Genomic DNA, 23,185 nt, shown 5'->3' on the forward strand with positions numbered 1-23,185 from the left:
CTCTGCACTTTTTTTTAGCATGAGAAAGCTCCAAATCTTCAGAATGCAAAGTAATTGGAAAGTCAGCAATTTTCGAATGTTTTGGAAGTTTGAAATGCTGCATACTGGAAAAGCTAGTATGTTTTAAATGTCTTTTTGCTTAGATTTGAAGAAAAATGTGTTACTGAATAGGAGAGAGAGGGTATTCACTTTGCAATTAAATTAGGTTTATGCTAGATTTGTTAATGGCTTGTATTTAACAAGGCTCTGTTTCTGTCTGAAGACAGTATGCTAATGGTGACAAACATAATTAAGATTTGCAATCAAGAAAGGAAGATGTGTGACCATGAGTAACCAAAATACTGTATGCAAACAAAAGAATTACCAAAGAAGCCTGGGATACTACATTGGTACTTGAGTCCAGAGAGAAAACGAGAATATGTTATTTGAGATGTGGCATATCACTGTATAATGCAACTTCTGGTCTTTTTTTTTTTTTTTCTCTTCCCTGTTCTCTTCTAAGAAAGCTTTTGGCTATTTTGCACAGTATCGAAGGTATCCATCGCCATCTAGTGACACCACGCTGTGCCTGAGTCTCAGCACATCACCAGAGCGTTCCCAGGGAGAAGATGGTGCAGCAGGACTCTTGCCACCGTCTTTCAGAGGTCTTGAGGTCAAGAGACCTCAGCCATGGCTTTGGTGGCTCAGGGCTCACTCCTGAGGAGCTGGCTCAGAGAGGGTACAAATGTGTAGTGGGACAGCTCTTGCCATGCCTGTGCAGTGGGGAGGCAGCACAGGTGTGTGTGTGTGTGTGTGTGCTCTGGCCTCTGCACTGACATTTTCCTGCCCACATTTTGGGAGCACTTGGAGAGGACGCCCTGCACGTTCCACAGTGGAAGAAGTTCCCTGTATTTGGAGGATGCCATGAAGTAATTCCTATGGTGTAATAAGTCCCAACACTTACTGATCTTCTTTTCTTCAAGACCAGTATTATTTAATGCAGTGTCATGATGCTTTTCTTTTGGACTCTTGTATGGTAATTTTTTAATATATGGAATGAGGGCTGATTTTACCCAACAGTGGTAAAATAACAAATAATTCATAGGACTGAGTAAAACATTCCCTCTGTTGTCTCCTGCTGCTCAAATAAACGAGCTAACCTCAATGAGGAGCTGAGTTAGTCACTGTGCCCTCTGTCAGCAAGGACAAAAGCAAAAGGAAAGGCCCTGCAGGGAAACTAAAAGAAAATTAAAATTCATTTGTTTCCCAAAGCATGTTTTCCAGGGCCTAATTAAGTGCATACCTTTTTGCTGAAGTCCACAAGAAGAACTAGATTAGATTTCCCACTCCAAGAGTATTATAGGGTTTGTGAATTAGAAGCAAATTGGGGAAATATTGTTTAGAAATCACACTGGAATACAAGATCAGGCTGCCCAGGAAGGGGGGCAGGAGACTCCTCAAAAGGGCTTGCAGGCAAATGGCCCTCTCGTAGTGGCTCCCAACAAAGTCAAAGCAAAATAGTCTGGTCTTGATATGACAGGTCAGTCACTGTAGGTCAGTAGGCTTGATACAGAGATTCAGCTGCACAGTTGCAGGTGGATCTTGATAAACAATTTGATGTAAAAAAATCAGGACAAATGTATTCCAGTATTTCCCTACTGAATTATTTGCTTCCCTTCTAATATTATCACAACATTCACCAAGTAGACTGGGATATTTTTCTTTTTCAGTAATGACTGCAACAGCAAGATCATCCTTTAAAGTATACAGTATAACTAATCTTACTTATTCTCCTGTGGATTTACTTTACTTTACAGACATTTTAGAGACTAGTAAACATTTGAAAAACCAGCCTGATAAAATAGTCTGTGTCATTATTCATGTTCCTGTATGTATAATGTATTTGTCTTTCTTCTGTTTCTGTTATTATCCCCTTTAGATTTTAGGATCTTTGTTTGGAGCAGTTATCAAACTTCTGTTTTTAAGTGCTTCGTTTTTCTCTAGTACACCTAATAGAACTACTCAAGGGGAAGTCAAGCTCTGCAGAATATAACCAGCTGAAATATTAATTTAAAAATATTGGTGCTACTCAGCTGATTTGAAGCTAGAATGGCTCAGTCAGATAACTGTGGAAGGCAACTGAAATTCCTTTAAGCCTATGTACTCCAGAAATTATCTTCAGCATGTATCCCAAAGGGAAAAAAATATGGAAATAGCTCCATTCACAATTAACTGGGAAATCCTGAACTTTATAAAGTAAAGAGTGAGTCTACAAGGAACAGAAAATGAAAAAATGTCCTGCCAGACAAAAGGCATGTGAAAATGTCAAAAGTCAAGCTTAGGAAGAGACTGCAAAAGAAATTTAAACAAATAGTAAAAGGTACTTTGGCCATATAAACAACAAAAAAGGAGTGGATGTCTTCTAAATCATGGATGTGGTTGCAATTAAAGGTAATTAAGGTCCCACCCCAAACTACCTGATTATTTGGCTCAGCATGAGTAATGATAATACTGAGGTACACAGAACTAAACCCAAAGATGTTCATGAGAATGGGTGTGGAAAGAAATTGTTGTGTGTGAGGTGAATATGAAGGGCAAAGAGCTCACCTGTCAAGGAGGCCCAGTAGCAGAGATAATAAATCCAACAGTAAAGTTTTTACTAAAACAGACAACAATGCCATATGATTAAAAGACTAAAAATTGAAGAAGCAATATTTAAGGAAAAAAGTGATGCACAAAATTGCATTATGATGATTTCAGTTGTCTACAAGGACTCAACATTTTGTGAAAGAATCAGCAGATTAAAAAAAAACCAAACAGATATGAAAGCAGATAAAAATTGGAGACATAATTACCAAAGATAGATTGTGACAAATCAACTTGTATTTTTCTTTGCTAAAATACACAATGTTTTTAGAAAATTAAATGCAATAAAGCAAATCCATATAGATTTCAGTAAAGTGACTGACATGGTGTTATATGTGTTATCAGAGGAAAGAAACCAGCCAAAGAGCAACAGCAATTACTATACTTCAAGGAAACTGCCCTGGCTATAGGGGATGATACTATGGATTAGGGACTGACTGCATTTATTATTTCTCTTAATGGTTATGTCCAAAGAAAATAAATAATTAATGAAATACACTTGTGACCAAAAGAAAATTTATGAACTGAACTACCATAAAACAAAGTCTTAATTAACATAAGTCTAAGGCAACAAGGCAAGGTACTTAAAAGACTAGGAGGAATTTCTTCAGTAACTACACATTTTTCAGCTGCTGAATAAAAATTAAGAGAAAACCCTGGCTCAAAATATTTTTGAAACTGTTTAAGCTGAGACCTTATGAAGATTACTCAGAACATGTCACAGAGAAGAAAGATTGAAACACACTCTGAGAAGTTTAGGAGAGAGAACCTTAAAATGGCCAAGGAAATAGTGATACCTTAAGTTTAGGTCAGGTGTCTTGTTTGGCTCAACCAGATGAAACCAGATGTAGTTTTAGAGAACAAGGGTAGACACTGGGGAGGAAGAGCTGTGCAAGTCAAAGAACAGTGCCCCATGAGCATGTTTTCCAGCTTCCTCCACATTCACATTGCAGTTCTATACAGTCTGAACATTCCCAGTGCAAGCAATACATTAAATTAATAAGCCATACATTGATGGTTTACTATAACCAAAACTTGATCTTATACTCCCTATTTATTCCTGTTATCAGTGGGAATTAAAAGCTTGTGGAATCAGGATCCTTCAGGTGCCTTTGTAATTCAGGTAAGTTGCAAAATTACAAGATTTAGTGTTGAGTTTTGTTAATGCATGTGATAATTATGAGTGTCAGTACACATACCATGTTGCAAGTGTTCACTGACATGTATTTCTCTGTATACATATATATATATTTGACTTCAGTCAAAATGTTAAGCTGAGGTATTAGAATATGATAAGTAAAATAGCAATAGAAATATTCTACCTTGCTGCCAGGTAGAATATAAAAATTTTAATACTTTTAAATAATTATATTTCTCTCCCAAAATTAGAAAGGAGAAATAATATCTGAACATGAGATACCATCACAGAAAATCTGTTTATTGAGGGTTTGACAATAATAAACACAGTAGAAGATGTACATTTTATTAGAAGTTACCTTCTCTATGTATCCTTCTCTGTAAAAATCCCTTGCTCCTTGAAGTATTGTACTTTGTACACATGCAGTTTAACTGATTTTATCATTTTCATCTTGAAACAATCTTTGGAGTGAGCTGTAACCTTCTAAATGTCTTTGTTGCTTGGTGGAAAGGCTGAGTCACTCGTCATGAGGGACTGATGGAGGATGCAAAATCAAAAGAATATATGGGACAGATTCAGCCCAAGTGTGGCTGAAGTCAGTGGTGCTCTAGGGCTAAATACGAGCCACATTTAGGCTTTCTGCAGGAGAAGAGAACTGTCTTGGGCTGAGGCATCTTGCCGCCATCACAAGCAAATCTTCACGTTAGGGCACAGTAGGATGCTGGTGTCTGGTTCAATAAGCCACATTTTACACTTCCTTTATTAATGGGTCTGAACCTGTTCCACTGCTGCATAATTCTTTAAGTACAGAAAGCCCTACATAAAAGCTAAGCTATTTAGACCTCAGAAGATGTGCCAAAATGACAAAAGTCAACCCTTAGTGGAAAGTTCAGAGTAGAGGGAAAATTCAAAGGCCTCTTATTTTTATCTGAGAATGTAGCAGTTTGTCTCAATTTCCCAGCTCAAACAATGTGGCAGGCTGGTGAGAGTGAGATATTTTCTATGGGCTCAGTTCCTGGTATTGTTTGCAAGCCAAATGTGAGGGTAGATAGCAATGCGTCAGCCCACTCATAGTCATGGCACAGGCATCTCCTACTAGTGACAGGCCTGGGTATTAGAACAAAAAAACACATGAAGCAAGAGACTTAAAGACTTCTTCCTTTCTCATAAGCACTTTGGCAAGAAAATTTTGAGAAAAACATTAAGGTTTGCCCAAGAAATCTAATTATTATTAAAAAAAAAAGCTTTTAGTGCTCTTGACAATTGATTTTTTTTTCCCCTAAGAAATAAGTGATAGCTAAATAGTTCTCTGAAAAGATTGGATTTATGACAAACTCCAATGAAGCATAGAGGAGTACTTATTTGGGAAGACTAGGATTATGGTCTGTTCATATAGCCATATTTCAAAGTGATGAACCATATTGCATTGTTTTAACTTGTCTTTCGTTAGATGTATAACAAATAGTGTGTGTGCAACCATGCACGTGTGTGTATCTCTGTGTTTATATGTGCACATACATACACACATAGACCTATTAAACACCATCTTTACAGACCATGTTGGACTTGAAAAACTGTTAGAATGTTGGACTGCAGCTTCAGGAGGTTGCAAGGAAACAGCAATGAAGTATGAAATGGAAATTCCCTCTTTATGTCACTTGAGGGTCCCTAATTCTCCCTATCCTTCAATATTAAGAACTTTTAGGAACAATGAAGGCAATTTTTTCAGCAAGACCGTGAGGACATGACATTGCGAAGGATGCAACATTTGTCTTCACTCAGCTTTGCTCACAGCAATGCACATTCACAGGGGTTGAATTAGAAAAAAAAAATATTTTATGTTTATTTAATTAAATAAATTTAATTTAATTAAATAAAGTAAAATATATTTTACTTTATTTAATCAGTAAATATAACTTGAAAAGTAATCATCAGTTAAATAAAACTTTCTAACATGAAGTTGCAAATTCTTTAATAACAAATGTTACTTGCTGCAACTGTTTTCAAAGTTTGTAACATTATTGTCTGTCAATGAAGGCTGGAAAATGGGTTTTACAGTGAGTGTAGGATGTCAAATTCACTCTAAAATAATAGTAACATCATGTATGTGATTATCACAGTGGATTTACTCTGAATTGTCATTACTGGGATGCCAGCCTGATAAGGGCAGAAATTAAGGTCATGTGGCAAAATGCTTGAACTGATGGCTGCTGCCATACAACGGATTCCATTTGTTGAAGTGAGCTTATATAGTCAACCAGATGCATGGTATATTTTATTTTGCAATTGTGTTAGGGAATCCCAAATATACTAAAGCTCCATAAGCAAAACCACAGTCTGACCTACATGTAAATTCAGAATAATTTAACTAGGAACATATCTACAATAATGTCACAATCAGCATCTGACATTTTCTTGGGGATTTGGTGTGATAGCCTTCTAATCAATGTGGTTCAGCTGCTTCTTATAATTAAATCAGTGTAACATGGTTATATATACAGTGATACAAACCTCTCAGAAATGGAGATAAAATATTCTTTTCTCTTGAGAGAGAAAAGTTTTTTGCATTTTTGCTTTGCTTTCTAACCTTACTCAGTCTTACATAATACTTTACGTACAAGCTAAAATTACACGTTGACGCCTACTTTTCTATAGTATATTCCAGGTCAACAGACCACATCTTGAGACAAAATTTCCTTTCATCATTTTCCCTGTAAATTTGGTGTAACTCCACTAAAGTCAGATGTGAAATCCCAGTTTTGCTGAGCTCAGATTCTGTTCATTGAGCACCCACATTAATTGGTTAAATCTTGCTTTGTCACCCGTATCTAAAGGCTAAACTTGCTTTTAAAATCTAAGAGTTGGTTCTTCAAGCAGACTTACAGTTTCCTTAGCAGCAGCACGTGCTAAACCACATGTGATGCTATCACAGTGTCTGAGGCTGCCTTGCAGTGTTACCTAGACAGAGTTTTTGCCCACAGCTCCAGGTAGCTGTGTGCCACTGTCCATGTCCACACTGACTACATTAGCTGGTAGGGCAGTAGTTTTCAGATCTAAAGATCCTTATAGTGAATCCTACTGTGGTCCTTCTTGGTTACCTCCTAGGGGTCCTCTGAGAAGTATCTAGAGACTCAGAGAGCACAAGCTGAAATCACCAGAGCTGAGCAACCCAAGATACTAATCCACATCCTTGTCTTTTTAGATAGCTGGTCTTTGTACCAGGACTGGCAAAGAATTTCACTGTACTTCTTAGCACTACTGTTCTGACCCTGGATGTCAGGTAAAATGTGCAAATAAATGAAGACTCTTTATGTTCTCTTCCATGTTATATATGCACGTTACTTTCCTGCCATGTTATTACATTAGCACATCAAGCCATCACTCAAATCGGGCTGCACTGTGCTGAAGACAGGCCCCAGTTTTTAATAACTAACTCCTTTGTTTGGGGCAAGTTGCACTGCAGCAGTAGACCATAGCACAGAAAAAGAGGAAAGAAAGGTTTGACAAATGTGTGTGGTTATATGATTTTACCAAACATTGTGGTCAAGCAGGCCCACCACTTATTAAAGAAATTTTGCAAACTCTTTTGCAAATTTATGGGTCTGGCAACTTTAGAGAGGTCTATGGATTCTTGAAGGCTAATTTAGCCTGATGCACACTTCTTTTACCTTTTGTTCATTAAATCAGTAACTATATTAGTGTTCCTTGCAAAGTCTTGCGAGTTTTATTTCTGGCATATCAATAACCTGGCTGTTTGATAAACTATTTCCCCAGTTTCTTTTTCCTACATGGAATTAGCATTCATTTATGATTCCTGCCTAGACTGTGGATATGAAAATCCCAAAACATCAGGTGACACAGCTGCATGCCAAAGGAAAATCTGGCATCAACTGACAACAGTTCCCACTGAAAGGATAAAAAGTTATCATGGTGGAAATCACCCTGCATCCCCAAGAAGATTAATCCCAGCTAGACCAGTGAAGGTTATCACCACAGTAGGTCAGGGCCTGCCCCTTCCCAGCCACCCAGCAGTAGCAGCTACATCCTCCCACTTGGAAACACCAGCTTCCTAGTCCAGAAAGTGAAGTTCCAAAGGGCACTTTTCAGAGGAGACAGTGATCAAGGAAAGGACAAGTGACACATATGGATAATTGCTGTTCCATAAATCTAGATTATAACCACAGCTTGTGCACAAATCTTTCATGTTGTGCTGGGCAATGTTTATAATGAAAAATGCTACAATATTCTAAAGCAGTGGGTAAAACCCCAGATTCCCTGTATTCCAGAGTGCTTTCAAAACTCCTTGGTATTTTGACTGTACCTTCCTGTTGTGACTTCGATATCTTGTAAATCAAAGAATCACATAATCATTTAGGTTGGAAAAGACCTCTGAGATCATCAAGTTCAATCTTTGACTGATCACCACCTTGTCAACTAGACCATGGCATCAAGTGCCACAAACAGTCATTTCTTGAGCACCTCCAGGGATGGTGACTCTACCTCCTACATGGACAATCCCTTCTGATAACTGACCACCCTTTCAGTGACAAAATTCCTCCTAATGTCCAGCCTGAACCTCCTCTGGCATAACTTGAGGCTATGTCCTCTCATCCTGCCACTTGCTGCCTGGGAGAAAAGACCAGTCCCTACCCAACTACAATCTCCTTCCAGGTAGTTGTAGGGGGCAATAAGGTCCACCCTGAGCCTCCTTTTCTCCAGGCTAAACACCACCAGCTCCTTCAAACATTCCTCATAGGATTTGTGCTCCAGACCCTTCACCACCATTGCCCTTCTCTGGACTGGCTGCAGCACCTCAATGTCCTTGTACTGAGGAGCCCGAACTGGACACAGGATTTGAGGTGCAGTCTCACCAGTGCTGAGTACAGGGGGACAATCCTGACAATGCCCTGATCCTGCTGGCCACACTATTGCTGTCACAGGCCAGGGTGCCATTGGCCTTCTTGGCCACCTGGGCACAGCTGGCTCATGTTCAGCTGCTGCTGACCAGCACCGCCAGGTCCTTTTCTGCTGGGCAGCTTTCCAGCCACCCTTCCCCCAGCCTGTAGCACTGCAGGGGGTTGTTGTGACCCAGGTGCTGCACCCACCACTTGGCCTTGTTGAACCTCACACTACTGGTCTTAGCCCATGGATCCAGCCTGTCCAGATCCCTCTGCAGAGCCTTCCTGCCACCTAGTTTGATGTCATCAATGAGTTTGCTGAGGGTGCACTTGATTCCCTCATCCAGATTACTGATAAAGATATGGAACAGGACTGGGCCCAATACTGAGCCTTGGCAAATACCACTAAGCACTGCCACTAGCTGATGAAACACCATTCACTCTCTGGGTCCAGCTGTCCATACAGTTTTTGACTCTGCAAAGAGTGCACCCATCCAAGCTGTCAGCTGCCTACTTTTCCTGGAGGATGCTGTGGGATACAGTACCAAAGGCTTTGCTGAAGTCCAGGCAGACTACATCCACAGCCCATCTCATCCACCTGCTGGGTCACCTGGTCATAAAAGGGAGATCAGGTCAGGCAGAATCCGCCCTTCCTAAACCTGTGCTGGCTGGGCCTGATCCCGTGGTTGTTCTGTATGTGCCTTGTGATCGCACTCAACATGATCTGTTCCATAATTCCTTTGGGCAAGTACCTTTCCCTAGGGTGGCATTTGTCTATAACAGACACATTTTACCAGAATAACACAGCTGATAGTACCCTGCACCAGTGTCCCAACCTGTTGCTATGTTGATATGATGGTTTTGCTTCTTGACACAATGCATGTCTCCTCAAAACCGTAGCACAGCTAGAATACATCCTCACATTTACTGCAACAAAACACAACCCAGTGGCTGGCACTGAACTGGCATACACCTTCAGGACAACAATATTTACTACAAGAAAGAGTATTTTATGGTAGGTCTCAATTACACTCCACTGTTTAGTTATTTTCAGTGGTACAATGGAATTACCACTCTCAAAATCTCTTAAAACTTGGCCAAAGCTATAGAGAAAGGAAAACCAGCACATTTGCTGATAGGGAAACCAGATAATGAAGAATAACTGCAATTTTTCTCTCATTCACAGGGTTCCCTCTTAATAGTGTTATCTCTGCCCACAGCAAATGAGGGAAGAGAAATATACAAAGAAAATGCTCGGTGACCAAATTGACAGAATCCTCTGAGAAATGAAGGGACAAAGAGGACTTGACAGGCATGCAAAGGAAAAAGAGCCTCTCTGTGATCAAGGGACTGGTAGAGATGCATCTGTCTGACTAAAAAATTAATTACAGAATGGCTTTTTGAACCCAAGAGCACGCCCAAAAGAACAACACCATCTTCAAAGAGAGAATGGGCATGAACCATGAGATGATGAAGCATCAATAGGTGAATAACTGCTGGAAAAGGTGGTCTATTAAAGTTGCCATCCAGCTTGCGTATGTCTTTCTCTCTTTGGTACTTCACACTACCTGTGGGCCTGAAATTTCAGAAGTCTCAGTCTTTCCCAAAGTGGAAACTTCCTCCTCGAGACTTTGCCACAAGGACTCTTCACCACTACTTCTTCCTTAATAGTAGAGCAAAATCCCAAGAAGCAGTGTCAGCCTGTAGTTGCTTTGATTCCACTGTCCTGATGATGTCCTTTGTCTGCCATTGTGGTAGAAAAACATGGGAAGGGAACTGAGAAATGCAAACTTCATAAAGTTTGCAAGAAAATTTGTGATCTACATGTCCACCACAAATGCTCTGTCAGTTGGCTGATCAACGTCGAAGTAGTTAACCTCTGATCAATAGTTGTAAGCATGGCAATGGCCACATGCTTTGAACCACAGAGATGTGCCTTGCCTTGCTGTCCCCTTGCTTCTGCTACAGCTCTGGGGTGAAGTCTCAGGAGTAAGGGATCTGCTGCTGGTTAAGTGCCAGTGTAGCACAACACATAATCTAGTTCTCTGCTAAATGCCACTTCTTTCTAGAGCTCAAAAAGGGCACCATATGGGGCAAAGCTATTTCAAGTTCCTCCTTTAAGCAACTGTTTGGTTTTATTGCCTTTCCCTGTGCCACAGCAGCAGAAGGGGTGAGGAAAGCTGTATCTGCCATTGCTTGAAAAATGAAGTAATAGTTGCGTGTTTGCAAAACTGACCACATCAGTGTCTGAATGGATGCCTGAGTGTGTGCTATCACAAATACATGGATATGGAGGGCAGGGGGAGTGGTGACATGGGCTGGTGGTACTAGTCAGCATAAAGTGGTTGCAAGGAGACTGTCCATGTATTTAAAACAGAGAGGTCCCACACAATAGGCATTCAGCCCTGTGACTCCCAAGTCTCAGCAGTAGTGTGACAGGCATGGAAGACATGGCCACAGTGCCAAAGTTGGAGGAAATCCCTCAAGTGAAAACAAAGGCTCTGTAAGTCATTTCCTCTGAGCTGAACAGAAAGACATCTGTGTTGATACAGCTATTACACACTAATCACAACAAAACAATTCTCTTGCAAACAGCATAGACCCTGCTTGCTTTCCTCTAGGCTGAAATGTATGTGAGAGATGTATTTCCACTGAACTTTACAAGATCTTTTTCTTTCAATGTGGTTTTGCAGTGACAGTTTCCATAGGTCAGACTGCGCTAAGAGAAGGAAAGAAGGTAAAGAAAAGAGCCTACGTGCCATTTCAGGACAGACCCTGAACTCTGAAGTTCAACACAGACACCTGAGGGGTGCAAAAAGCCACGTCAGTTATTCTGGCTATATGTTTGGGGTGGCTGGATATGACTGTTGCACGTGGTTAATTATGAAGGAAGGCACTGTAACCCTGGGAGTCACTGGGACATAAGCAGATCTGCGATGGGCATTGAAGAGGAGCAGCCTCGGGGCGCACAGCCCACTCGGGATGGGGGAATGCTGTGCCCACCGCCACACCACGGCCCAGCCCGGAGCCATTCCCACCGTGGTTTGGTAAGAGAAATGCTGTAGTCAAAGCACAGCTGTCACACAGTTTACAGCCAGCTGGGGCCAAGAACCTAGATTTTGAGGGAGCGTTTGCAACCTGCTCCGAGTTATGTAATTCGCCTTTTTCTTGTACTTCTTGGACAGGATTCCAGGCAACTCCCGACGGATCTAGTGGGTGTGGGACACCTCAGTTCAGCTTCTCGCAGTGCCGCACCCGCTCCGAGCGCGGAGGGCGCCCAGACAAGCGCGGCCGCCCCGCGCAGCGGTTCCCCCGCTGCTTCCTCCGCGGGGAGCCACGCTCGGCGGGAGGAGGAGGAGGAGGAGGTGGTGCCTTCCCGGGCCGGAGCGAGGCACTGCGGTGCCTCTCTCCCTCCTTCCGCCTCCCTCCACACCGTCGGCGCCCGGACTCCTTCCGCGACGGCGGCCGGGACACCCAGGTAAGGCAGGTAAGGCAGGCCGGGGGTGCCGGCCCGCTGAGGGAGCGGGGCGGTTCCGCGCAGCGCGCCGCCGGCCGGGGCTGCCCCAGCGCAGGCAGCCGCAGCCGCGCCCCGCCGCGGGGACCTGCCGGGGCTGCCGGCGCACGGAGCTCCCCCGCTGCCGCCGCTCCGAGTCCGAGCGTGTGCGGCACCGCCGGAGCGGGGGGGCCGCTGCCTCGGCGCGCAGGTGTCACAGCAGCCGTAAGCGGGAGCAAGTGACAAAAGCCGGCGTTTAAACCTTTGCTTGAAATTGCTCTAACTGTGTAATATAAAGGGGTTGTGGCCCAGGCTGCCAAATCCGTTTGAAAGCCAACATAAAAAAAGTATTTCTTTGTTTAGGTGACTTTCTTCTCTGAGTCTTACTTCCATGTAACCACTGTGCTTTGCTAAGACTGTTTCGCCTCGTCTCAAGGGAAGAATTGCCTTCTGTTGAGTTCAGTTATCCTAATAATTCCTCCTGCTTTCTGTCCCACATCGGGCTACCCTGTCTTGGCAGTGCATGCTCTTACATAGCTTTGTGCTGCGATACAGCACACCTGCTGCTTGTTCAGTAGGTGACGAGACTTGCATGGTGTTTTTCCACAGCCTTCCTTTCTGCACCCTTAAAAGTTGGAACGTTGGAAAAGTTGGAAATGGAACTTTTAGTACAGGCATAGCCATGAGCTCCCTGCTTGAAATGACAGATGCCAATCTAAAATACTTAGGGTTGTTTTAGGAGTCAAATACATGTAGCTTTTATAGGTGGAAAAACTGACGGTGGTAGAAATGCAGGCAAAATGTGTATTGTGAGTACTTGCTTCTGGAGCATTTGTTTTCATTTTAGAGTATGTGCTTCTGATATTCTGACCGTGTCACCTTTGATAGAAGATGTTGTTTTGTTCAGTTTCTCAGAACTCTTCAGAGACTGGAAGATGGGTTATTACTTACTGCTGTTACAGAAATGTTTAGAGTATTTTGGGCTGTCAGAAAGCATGTGCTTTTCTTTCCTTCTGGCACACCAGCTGTGCTGCTCAGATTATTTCACCTGTGCAGGGGAGGCCCTTTAGGTGTCCTGGTCTTGCTTGCTGGGTACTGCTCTGGTAGGTGGGAGGTAGCTCCCAGACAGGGGGTTACTCATAGCCGTTTGGTGGTTATGGTTTGTAAGGGGACTGCAGCAGGAAGGGGCCCATTTGCTATCAGACTCTCCTCTGGTATGTTTTATGTTTCTCTGGGGTTTATTTTATGTTTTATTTGTTGTGAAATACATTTTATCATAAAATGATCATATTTATCTCTGCACTTAGTTCTTATTGAAAGAGTGCCTTATACATTCCTCTAAATTTCTAAATGAGTATTATGATTGTTTTGAACCAAATGGTTGATTTCTATGTGAGCTTGCCTGCTGAAACCACTGAAAGCAGAGCAGCGTGATTATGTTTGGCATGTTTTTTGTTTTGATAAGATAATCTCATAGGTGTGCAAATCACAGTTACACCTCTGTCTTGAAGGAACTCTGGTTATCAACTCTGGTTATCTCTGCCAGACCTGCTTTTATTGGCCCTTCAAAATGTATAAGAGTACCACTGTTGTGATGCACTGGGAATTCCTACATACCACCTTTTTTTTTTTTTTAATGTTAATATAGAGTTTTTAAAGTCTTTGAACTAACTTAAAACCATTCACTGTGAGGCAGTTTGAACTATGTCCTAAGTTAAATCACATTTTAATGCTTAGTTGTAGGCATTGTAATGTATCCACTAGGCTGTCTACAGTAGATAAAAAGAGAGAAAATTAATAGAGCTGATAAAACAATATTAGCTTCATATTTTTCATCTTGCCCTGAAACAACATTGTATTCAGAAACACCATGATATGTGATAACCTGTAATGAAGTTAAAATAACTGGGAAGTGGTTAATTTCATAGAATTACTTGGAAGCATCAAGAAAAGTCTTCCCTCCATCAAATATAGGTGCAACTTGTAGATTTGATTACCTCTGAGTTGTGTTAGCTTATAAACTGGATGCCCAAGATAAGGTGCAGAATAGTGTAAGTTTCATACAAATATTTATACCTCAAATATGCAAAACATTTTCTGTTTCTTACACAATAGAAGTCTGTGCTGCCTGCTGTCAATGTAAAGGTCATGGAAAACAGTCTTTAGACTTTGTTAACCATTGATGTCTAAGATGTTTTTCTACTTTTGCTTAGTTTGACTTTTTTCAGTAATGTATTACCTTTTCACTGCTGAACTTGGAACTGTTCTTTGAAAAAGGAAGATTTGTGCATGCCAAAGAATCAGTTGTAGCAGTCTACAATGACTCTCCTGCAGAAATAGTATAAAGAACTATAAAAACTGAAAAATATGGAAAACAGTACTCAAACAGAGTGGAGTACAGGTTGGCATGATGAAGAAAGTGTGAGGTAGTGGACCTTTTATATTTCTAATTACATATGTGCTCCTCCTATATCATATATTTTTGTATTTGTGCTACATATATTTTTATTATTATCTATTTGCACAGAATTACTGATGCCTTGTCTGGAAAGTCTTGGCAATGGTCAGTCAGTTGCTGCACCATGGAAATTAGTGTGATGAAGTTCATTAAATGACGTGCTGATACCCACAGCTTTCTCCATTCTGCAAAATGCAAGGGATAGACTCTCACTACACTGGCTGCATCCTGCTCCTTACTGCAGAGAGAATCAGCCCAATTTACCCTAATTCTCCTGGCCAGGACTTCATGCTAACACTAGGCATTAGAGGTATTACTGATACAAAAACTCTCCAGAAACTCATGAAATTGCACCAGTGTTTTACCAAATGGTCAGTCAGGTCTCAAGAAATGTATTTTTGTTAATGGAGTGATTTATTTCTAGGAGCAAATCACCAGTTTGCTCTGCCAGCCCTCAGGCAGAGGAGCATTCTGCTCTCCTGCTTCTGATCTGTTTTTCTAAGTGTATTTTCTAAACGAAATCAGGAAAGAAAGTGGTGTGCAAGTGAGGGAAACGAGTGTTTGGGTGGACATGTCTGGTCTTTGGCTGGTGTGGCAGAAGAGGAACTGGGGATCTGAGCACTGCCCCGTGGCCATTATGGCACTGGCAGTTCTCAGTCATCCCCTGCCCTGGCTCAGCCCCACGGGCTGTGATTCAGAGTCAGGGAAAACAACATGTGAGATAAAACCTTGAAAAGTAGATAGGCAACTACGTACTGGTGTGACGATAGTCTCATTTTAGAAGGGTTTTTGTGGGGAGGGGAGCAGGTTTTTGCATTTCCTGGGCATGGAGAGAGAGCCATTTCTTACAGGTACTGTGAAGTGGCCGCTGTGTTCAGATCTTGGGAAGAATTACAGAAGTCTCCTGAGAGTAGGTCTGTCCATCATGGGCAGAATTTACCTTTCTTAGGAAGAATGACATCACCTATAAGTTGTCTTTGGTTTGGACAATACCCAAACATTTAGGAGGAAACGGCGTTGCTGAAAAGACACTTCTTGGTTGCATAACTGTCTTGTATTCTGGGCAGTTCAGTAAAGCTCATGCTTAGCGTGGTGTGGTGGGCAGGAAATAGGGTTTTCAGGAGCCTGCTGCAGAGAGAGGAGTTGCTCTGGGAGAGTCTGAGCCTGGCTGACAGCTGATGTACAAGAGCTGTTTCCCATCTGCTGAGGCCAGCAGTGGGACTCAGGTTTTGGGGAGGGGAAGGAGAAGTGTTTGGCCATGTTTGCGGTCACAGCTCCTCTGCTGAAGCAAAGCACCAGGCTGCCAACTGGGCTACTCTCTTTCAGCTCTTAAGGTAATAATCCTATGCACCATTAAACCAATGCAGGAAAAAAAAAAGAAGAAAAAAAAAAAGTAGTGTGCTGAGGCATGTGGGACCTGAGCAAAGGCTTTCTTGGCACTCCTGCTTTTTCTCATTTGTATTTCTCTTATCAGCAGAAACGTGAATGGGTACCACTTTGCCACACACAGGGTATAACTTAATGTAGGTTCAAGTAGGTCACAGCTGAGTTTCCTGTGAGGAGGGGTTTTGTTCAGCCTTGTGCCTATTACAAGCTGTGATCTGATTAACTTATAAGATCTAGGCCTTGTTTTCAATTGAGTGTAGGGCAGAAAAACATGGCTTTGGGTAGTAAAGGAAGCAGGATTATTTCTTCTGAAAGAGGGTCTGGGCAGGACACTGGGACCCTGCCCTTCCAGGGGCACTTCCAGAGTGTGCACTGTACACTAGACTGGGATAAACTCCTGACCATTTAAGTTTATGAAACAAAAAAAGGCTCTCTTAGTTGTTTTTGGGATTTTTCCCTCCACAGGATAGCCACATAACTCACCATCAGACCCAGGTGATACCTGCCCTTTCATTTTAGCTGAACATTGTAAATTTGTCCTAGGCAGCCCTGTGAACAAATCTTGTCAGATTCACTGTGCTAGCTTACTGGGTAGGTGAGATAATTACAATATGTATATTAATATATTCAAGGTTGCTACTTGTTCTGTGAATTACAGGATGTCCTATGTCACAGGGCAAGTTCCATGTCCTGGCAGAAAAAAAACCTGTGTGTGTTTTCCCTGCCTCCCCGCCCTTATTCTGAGCATCTCTTCCCAGCTGAATTTGCAGACCACATCAGTGGTCTCCAGTGCCATGGCAGGAGGAGGAGAAGGGTGGGGACTCTCCTGCTTTGAATTGTGTGACCCAGTTTAAGGGATGTGCAAAGTGAGTTGAGCTGAATGGGCCTTTTTCTGTCCCACGGGAGATCCCCTAAACTATAATCTTACTTACACTTTGGGATCATTTGAAATTAAAATTCCTACCTAATCTGTATCCAGAGAAGATGCTTAAAATAATATTTTTTTAACATGAAGAGATCTAACACTCCAGTATTAAGTGTGGCTGGTTCAAAACTGCTATTGTAACTTGAATTCAGCTTGCTTGCACATAATCTCTTACATGTTTAGTTATGTAGCCACATGTGATTTTGCTGTTTCATTCAGACCATGGCTGGCTGGAATGTTTCTGTTTGCTTTGTTGTGGTCAGCCATGAGGACCATCTCCTCCTCAAAGCTGCAGGCTGGAAACCAGTCATCCTCAGTGGTCCTTGAATAAAGCAGGTTCAGTTGTTGGAAGCAGACATATTTACAGGTTCAATGTGTCAGATGAGCTGTGAGGGTCTGTTTTATCAACATGGGAGTTTGGGAGAATGACACAGTGAAAGGCTGTGGAGTGTGAGAGCAGTGGGAGGAGGGCCATCGTTCTGTGCAGGCAGCCTCTTTGCCACTACAGCAGCTTTCTCTTCCCACCAAGGCACTCTCTCCAACCATGAAGGGGATTACAGCTTTCTGAGGAAAAAGTAAAAGTCATGGGCAAGCAGCAAAATTCCCTCAGTTTGGTTTAGTTACTTTTCTGGATCTCTTTACCTGAAATTAACTGTGAAAGTCAGTGTGATGCAGGCACTCCCCATGAAAAGCTGAGACCTAACCATAAAGGACTGTCTTATCTTACCTTTGCAGTGCCTTTACTTCTTGTAATTTTGACCTCAGTGGGACTGGATTAAGTTCTGATGATGTTTGATTGATTCTCCAATATCCTTGTGTCTCACCATAGGTAGGCAGAATGGAGTAAGATACCATGAAGCATTAATGACTGCATTGCATGATGTCTCAAAGAGTTTGAGCTGAATACTGTTCCTTAAGACCATAAATGTCTTGTGACACCTGACAAGTGCTCTCATTCCCTGTTTAACTTGCAACAGTTGAAACACCTCAGCACATCTGAGATGTGACATCAAGGAAAGCAGAGATAACAAGCTGCTTTGGTAGAGATGCTCACTACCTTGCATTAACCAGAGGAAAGGAAAAACAAAGACCACAGTCACGTGTCAGTTGTGTTTATTTTCCGATTCAGTGAGAAACTTTTCCCTTGAATTAATAACTTATATATTGACATGAATGAAGCTGAAGTCCTTTGGTATTCCTCGTTGCTTAGGATGCATTGTATGTGAAGAAGAAATTCTTCAAGGTTACAGCCTGGCTTTTCAGTCCTGTATGGGGAGACTTTGTTAGGAAGTAGCTGAAATGCAAGTAAAAGCTAGGATTTCTTTCACTACTTCCTGTGGGTAGACAGGTGTTCAGCCATCCCCAGGAAAGCAGGTCTACATCATGCAAAGCAGTTTCTTGGGAAGACAAATGCCATAATTCCAAATGTCTCCACTTCATCCTTCTTCTCCCCACTTTATATACTGAGGTGATGTCATATGGTCTGGAACATCCCTTTGGTCAGTTTGGGTCACCTGTCCCAGCTGTGTCTTCTCCTAATTTCCTGTGCATCCCCAGTCTCCTGGGATGTGGCAGAACAAAAGGCAGAAAAGGTCCTGGCTTTGTGCAAACACTGCCCAGCAATTACAAAGCCATCTCTATATTATCAACACTGTGATCAACAGAGTTTCAAAACACAGCCCCATATTAGCCACTGTGAAGAAAGTTAACTCTGCCTCAGCCAAAATAAGCACACCTATCCAACATAACAGGGTAAGAGAGTCTGGAAGCACAAGATAAGGGTGCTGGCCTTGCCAACACCGCTGCTTTGCCACGCATGGGAAGGGCAATACAACATCTCAGCTGAAATGTAAATGGTTGCTCATTTTGTGTTCAATCTCTTGCGCTTGTTTTGTAGCAGAGGGGATGTGTCCTAGTGAAAACAACACAGGAAAACGTGACAAATGCAACTTGGATATTTTCTGTTCCCTCCTCACTGCCTTGGCTTTTTCCTGCACAGAAGGAAGTTCTGACCTGCAACTTTAGATACTTTGTTTAGATATGGATAAATGTTGCTTTTTCACACCTACTGAGCCTTGTCAGTTGGGACTAGTCAGTTGCTCAGTAGGTGTGAAAAAGCAACATTTATTGAGTGACTTTATAATACTACCTCAAAATAAAGACTTTGAAGGTAAACACATCCATTAGTTGATATATGAGATGGGACCAGTAGTTTATCATCTGAGTCAACTTCTCAGCTTTGTCTTCAATAGAAGTTCTCATGTTCGTTGAAGTATTCCTTACTGTGTAGTTTCCACAGAGAAGGTGGAGAACAAGTAGTTCTTTAGAGAAAAAAGATCTTGGGAGTGTTTGGAAAGAGAAATAACTGAGGAAGTGTTAGTCATTCCCTGTGCATAACGACAGTCATAATTTCAGTATGTTAGTTAGACCATGTCAAAAGAGTGTCTTGGATACTGAAATAAATTTAGCTTATTTTTGGTCTAAGTATCACGTGCTTATCTGAGATTGTGTAACATTTGAGAAGATAAGTTCAAATTGTGAAGAAAGTTAAGTTGAATCCTTTATGGTAGTTGAAAAGAAGGATACCCTCAGGCACTGTTGACCTCTTTTCTTTTTATATTTTTCTTTCCTATAGATTTGATTTGTTTTTCTCATACTTGCAGTTTTGTGTACAAAAGCAATTGTCCTACTTGATAGTGGGCTTTAGGATTCCTTAACAGAGCTAGGTTCAACCTCTGATTTAATAGAGCATTTATTTTTCCAGCACTCTAAATCTTCAACTTCCTGGAGAAGTAGGAAAATCTTTTGCACAAGCATCACCATTTTGTTTGCCACTCTCATCTTTGCCTGTTTCTTTAGTAAGTGGGTGTTACCATTTCTCTTCCCTTCTTATCAGCAGGGCTGAAAAAGGCTGAGGCAGCACTCCGCTTTACTCAATGTCCAGCCAGTGGGGTAGTGGTGGAGTAGCCTTGGTCTATGTAGAAGTGAAGCATATAGACTCTGCTCTTTAGGAGCTTCTGCTCCTCCAAACCAATGCCATGCCAGTTTGGAGTTAGCTCTTCCATGTCCCTCTCTAACCTTATTTTGGAAACACTTGCCAGAATAAAGTGGACTGTTTCCTTTCAAAGGTACATAAACACGTGAAAGGGACCAGTACACCACATAACTCTTCCCAGTTCAGACCCTGCCCTTCCCTTTCTGTTCGTACTTTATCTTTTACCTTTTCTCTGTCAGGTGAGGGTCAGTTATATTTGTGCAGGTAAACCAAGCCAGTATTCTTCACCTGACCTTTATGCTGCACAAGGGAATTAAGCAAATCTCTTTATGCTCTGTCTCATCTTGCCAGCTACAGTCAAACTTCTTGCAGCATCCTGAAGTCCTGGTGATGACACCATAGAGGGCAAAACGTGCTGGATGACAACAGAAAATTGTTTGCCATTTTCACTTTGCTTTATACATGGTATTTAGAATAAAAAGAAACCTGAGCTATGAAGTCTGGACCTGGGAAAATCTGCTGTCTCCCCTTTAAGGGTTAATATCAAATACTGAAATTTCAAAGTCTTTTTTTTGTGCCTTGCTTTCCCACATCCCAAACTAATTTTCAGCTTCATTGTCTTGCAGCAGAGAACATTACAAATGATAGAGGTTTTTTGTCTGAATAAACTGAAGGCAAAATAGTCAATGAAAGTTTGTAAATATTGCAAAGTTTTTGTGTGGGGAAAAATAAGAAAACCACAAGTACTCAGCTCAAGAGGAATGAAAAAAATATAAGAAGTTGTTGAGGATAGTGAAAATTGATTAGTCCATCTTTTGTATGGTCTCTCATAGTGTTGCTTACTCAAACTTAGTACTAAATAATTTCAAGTAAAAAATGCCAATGTCAACATATTGCCTTCATTATGGATGGTAATAATGTAATTTTTGTTTCATAAATTTCCTGAATAATATAGTTGTGAAGAAGGTGCCTTCTAAAGCTGTGAAATGATAATTTAGTAACTGGAGTGTATGGCTTGCAGGTAATCCCAGTAAGGAGCAACAGCTGAGTTTATAAATTATTTGGAAACGTGTGCATGCCATTCAACTAAATCACTGTTGTAAGGTGAAAAGAAAACCTTTTTCTGCTCTTACCATTTTTCCTGAGCTGTTCTGTGGATTCCCTGGAATGCACTTCCCTTTTGCAATGGCTGATGAGATGATGCTCCAGTTTGGTGTGATAAACCATCTCAATGCCAACTGACCCTCAAGGGACCACACTTGTCATCATTGTTTTCTTACCCCAACTCCCTAAGTTAGAAAGCCAAAAGGAAACAAATCATGTATTTTGTAAAATGTAGTGAGCCTGTTTCCAAGAAACTTTGGGAAACTGGTTCTGATTGTGATAAAATGCTCCTTCTGTGTGTGTACATGAGCACCTTTCAGCTGAATAAAGGATATTTTGCAACATCACATTGTCTCAGAATCTCCAGTCAGAGTTGTCACAGAGTTACCCTTTGCCTGTTTACTTTTAAACCTAAGTTTCATACAGGCAAATATGAATTTTATTTTCACAGGATTTGATTGTGTATATAAAATTAGCCATTTATTGTTTGGCTGATTTTCAAAGAAAAACCAAGCTGTTGCAAACCTTTGGCTATCATTTTGAAATCTCTTAGAAAGTAGTCCCCCCAAATTACATTTCTCACAGTTAAAAAAAAAGACCAAACTTGCATATGATCAAAGTGGTTTCTGAGAGTCTCCTGTTAAAAAAAAAGAAAAAAAAAGAAAAAAAAAGTAAATCTAAATATTTCTAAATATTTTTTTACTTCTCCTTTTTCTGGATATGATACATTTTGTATATTATTACAGTATTTTTCCCTGAACTTGAATTTTATGACAAATTATAACAAATTATGACAAATTTTTACTATTATATATTTCTTTTGTATTTGCACTTTTGTGAAATTTACCTTTTGAACAGGGATTAAGAACAGTTGTATTTTATTTTTTGGAGTTTGAGTTTGCAGCCTTAGATGTGGGGCAAAAAGGCAATACAAGAGTATATTTTGCAACCCTTGCTTGCATTGAGTAGTAATTATTCAAATAAGCCTGTGCTGGATACTTATGTAAATAACTGTTCACATGTAACTCAGTTCATGGTTTCATGGTAAAGCAACAGAAGCTCCAGCAGAAAAAAACAGGGTGAGGAGTTCTCCTTTCCTTGTTCCTTCTGCACTGTTTCTGTTCTCTACCCAGAGGAGCACTGTGTTGCCTGTTCACTTGCTCCACTGCAAACATTTGCAAGGACACGATATGAGCTTGATCAGCAAACTGATCTGAACTAATTAAAATGAAGGAGGAAAACTGTTCTGAAAAATACAGATTTGAGGAGGGATTACAAGGTATCACTTGGGTTTTTAAAATCAACATTTTGATTGATACTTTCAAAAACTGAAGTAGTGAATATTCTCTATATATATTTTTTTAATCTCCTGCCCTAGGAAGTATATTTTGAATGTTAAGTATCCAGATCTGGAGTTGACACAGGTTTGGATTGATGTGTCCCAACTCTGAAAAAGAGCAGTTGTGCACGATGAACAAAAATCTATGATGCAGGAAATCTAAGAAAGCTGGGGATGCTTATTAGTTAGAGGCATTGTCTGTTGTGATTGTCCATCAGCTTCCATTAAGACTTTGCACTGAAGGACACAAATTCCTAGGGAAATTTTACCATCACTAAGGAGATGTTGAAACTCAGAAAACAGTTCCACCTTGCTTTCATTTTTTCTTTTCAGCTACAAATATTTCCTCCTAGTGTTCCTTTTGTATCATTGTGATAAGTATGTTTTTCAGAATGTGTTTTTTTTTCTTGCAAGCCCCTCCATGACTATGTTAAGATCTGTGCCTTAAAAAGTGACAATTGCTTGTTACATTTGGCTGGGAGATGCCCTGATCAGACTGGATGCACTTTCTCTTTTCTGCTCGCTAGAACTTGCACTGGGAACTTCATACATTTTTTACAACTTTTGAATGTTAAAGGTGCTTACAGTGACTAACTGTTTCAATAAACAGACACAATCTGGGAGGTGGGAGTGGGAACCAGAAGATATGTGGGGTGGGTAGTGTTGCAACACCTGAGCTTGCCACATCACTTAGTGGCTCAGTTTTCCCCAGTGAAAACTGGGGAAGGTGGCATGCATAAGAAGCTCTGCCTACAAGTGAAAACGTACCTTGTGCATTTGGACCAATATTGACTTCCAAGGCTTATCTGAACAATTTTCATTTG

The 23,185-nt window shown here is 41.1% G+C and overlaps 1 protein-coding gene across 1 annotated transcript in view; it reads left to right on the forward strand.

Annotated features, from left to right (window-relative positions):
- The first annotated feature begins 12,067 nt into the window (after positions 1–12,067).
- TEC (tec protein tyrosine kinase) overlaps positions 12,068–23,185 on the forward strand; it is a 43,801-nt gene continuing 32,683 nt past the window's right edge. The window contains exon 1 of the mRNA XM_053940895.1: positions 12,068–12,139. The gene's annotated coding sequence lies outside the window, so the exon portion shown is untranslated. The remainder of the gene's footprint in view (positions 12,140–23,185) is intronic.

This window comes from Vidua chalybeata, chromosome 4 (assembly GCF_026979565.1).
Source record: "Vidua chalybeata isolate OUT-0048 chromosome 4, bVidCha1 merged haplotype, whole genome shotgun sequence".
Taxonomy (NCBI): Eukaryota; Metazoa; Chordata; class Aves; order Passeriformes; family Viduidae; genus Vidua; species Vidua chalybeata.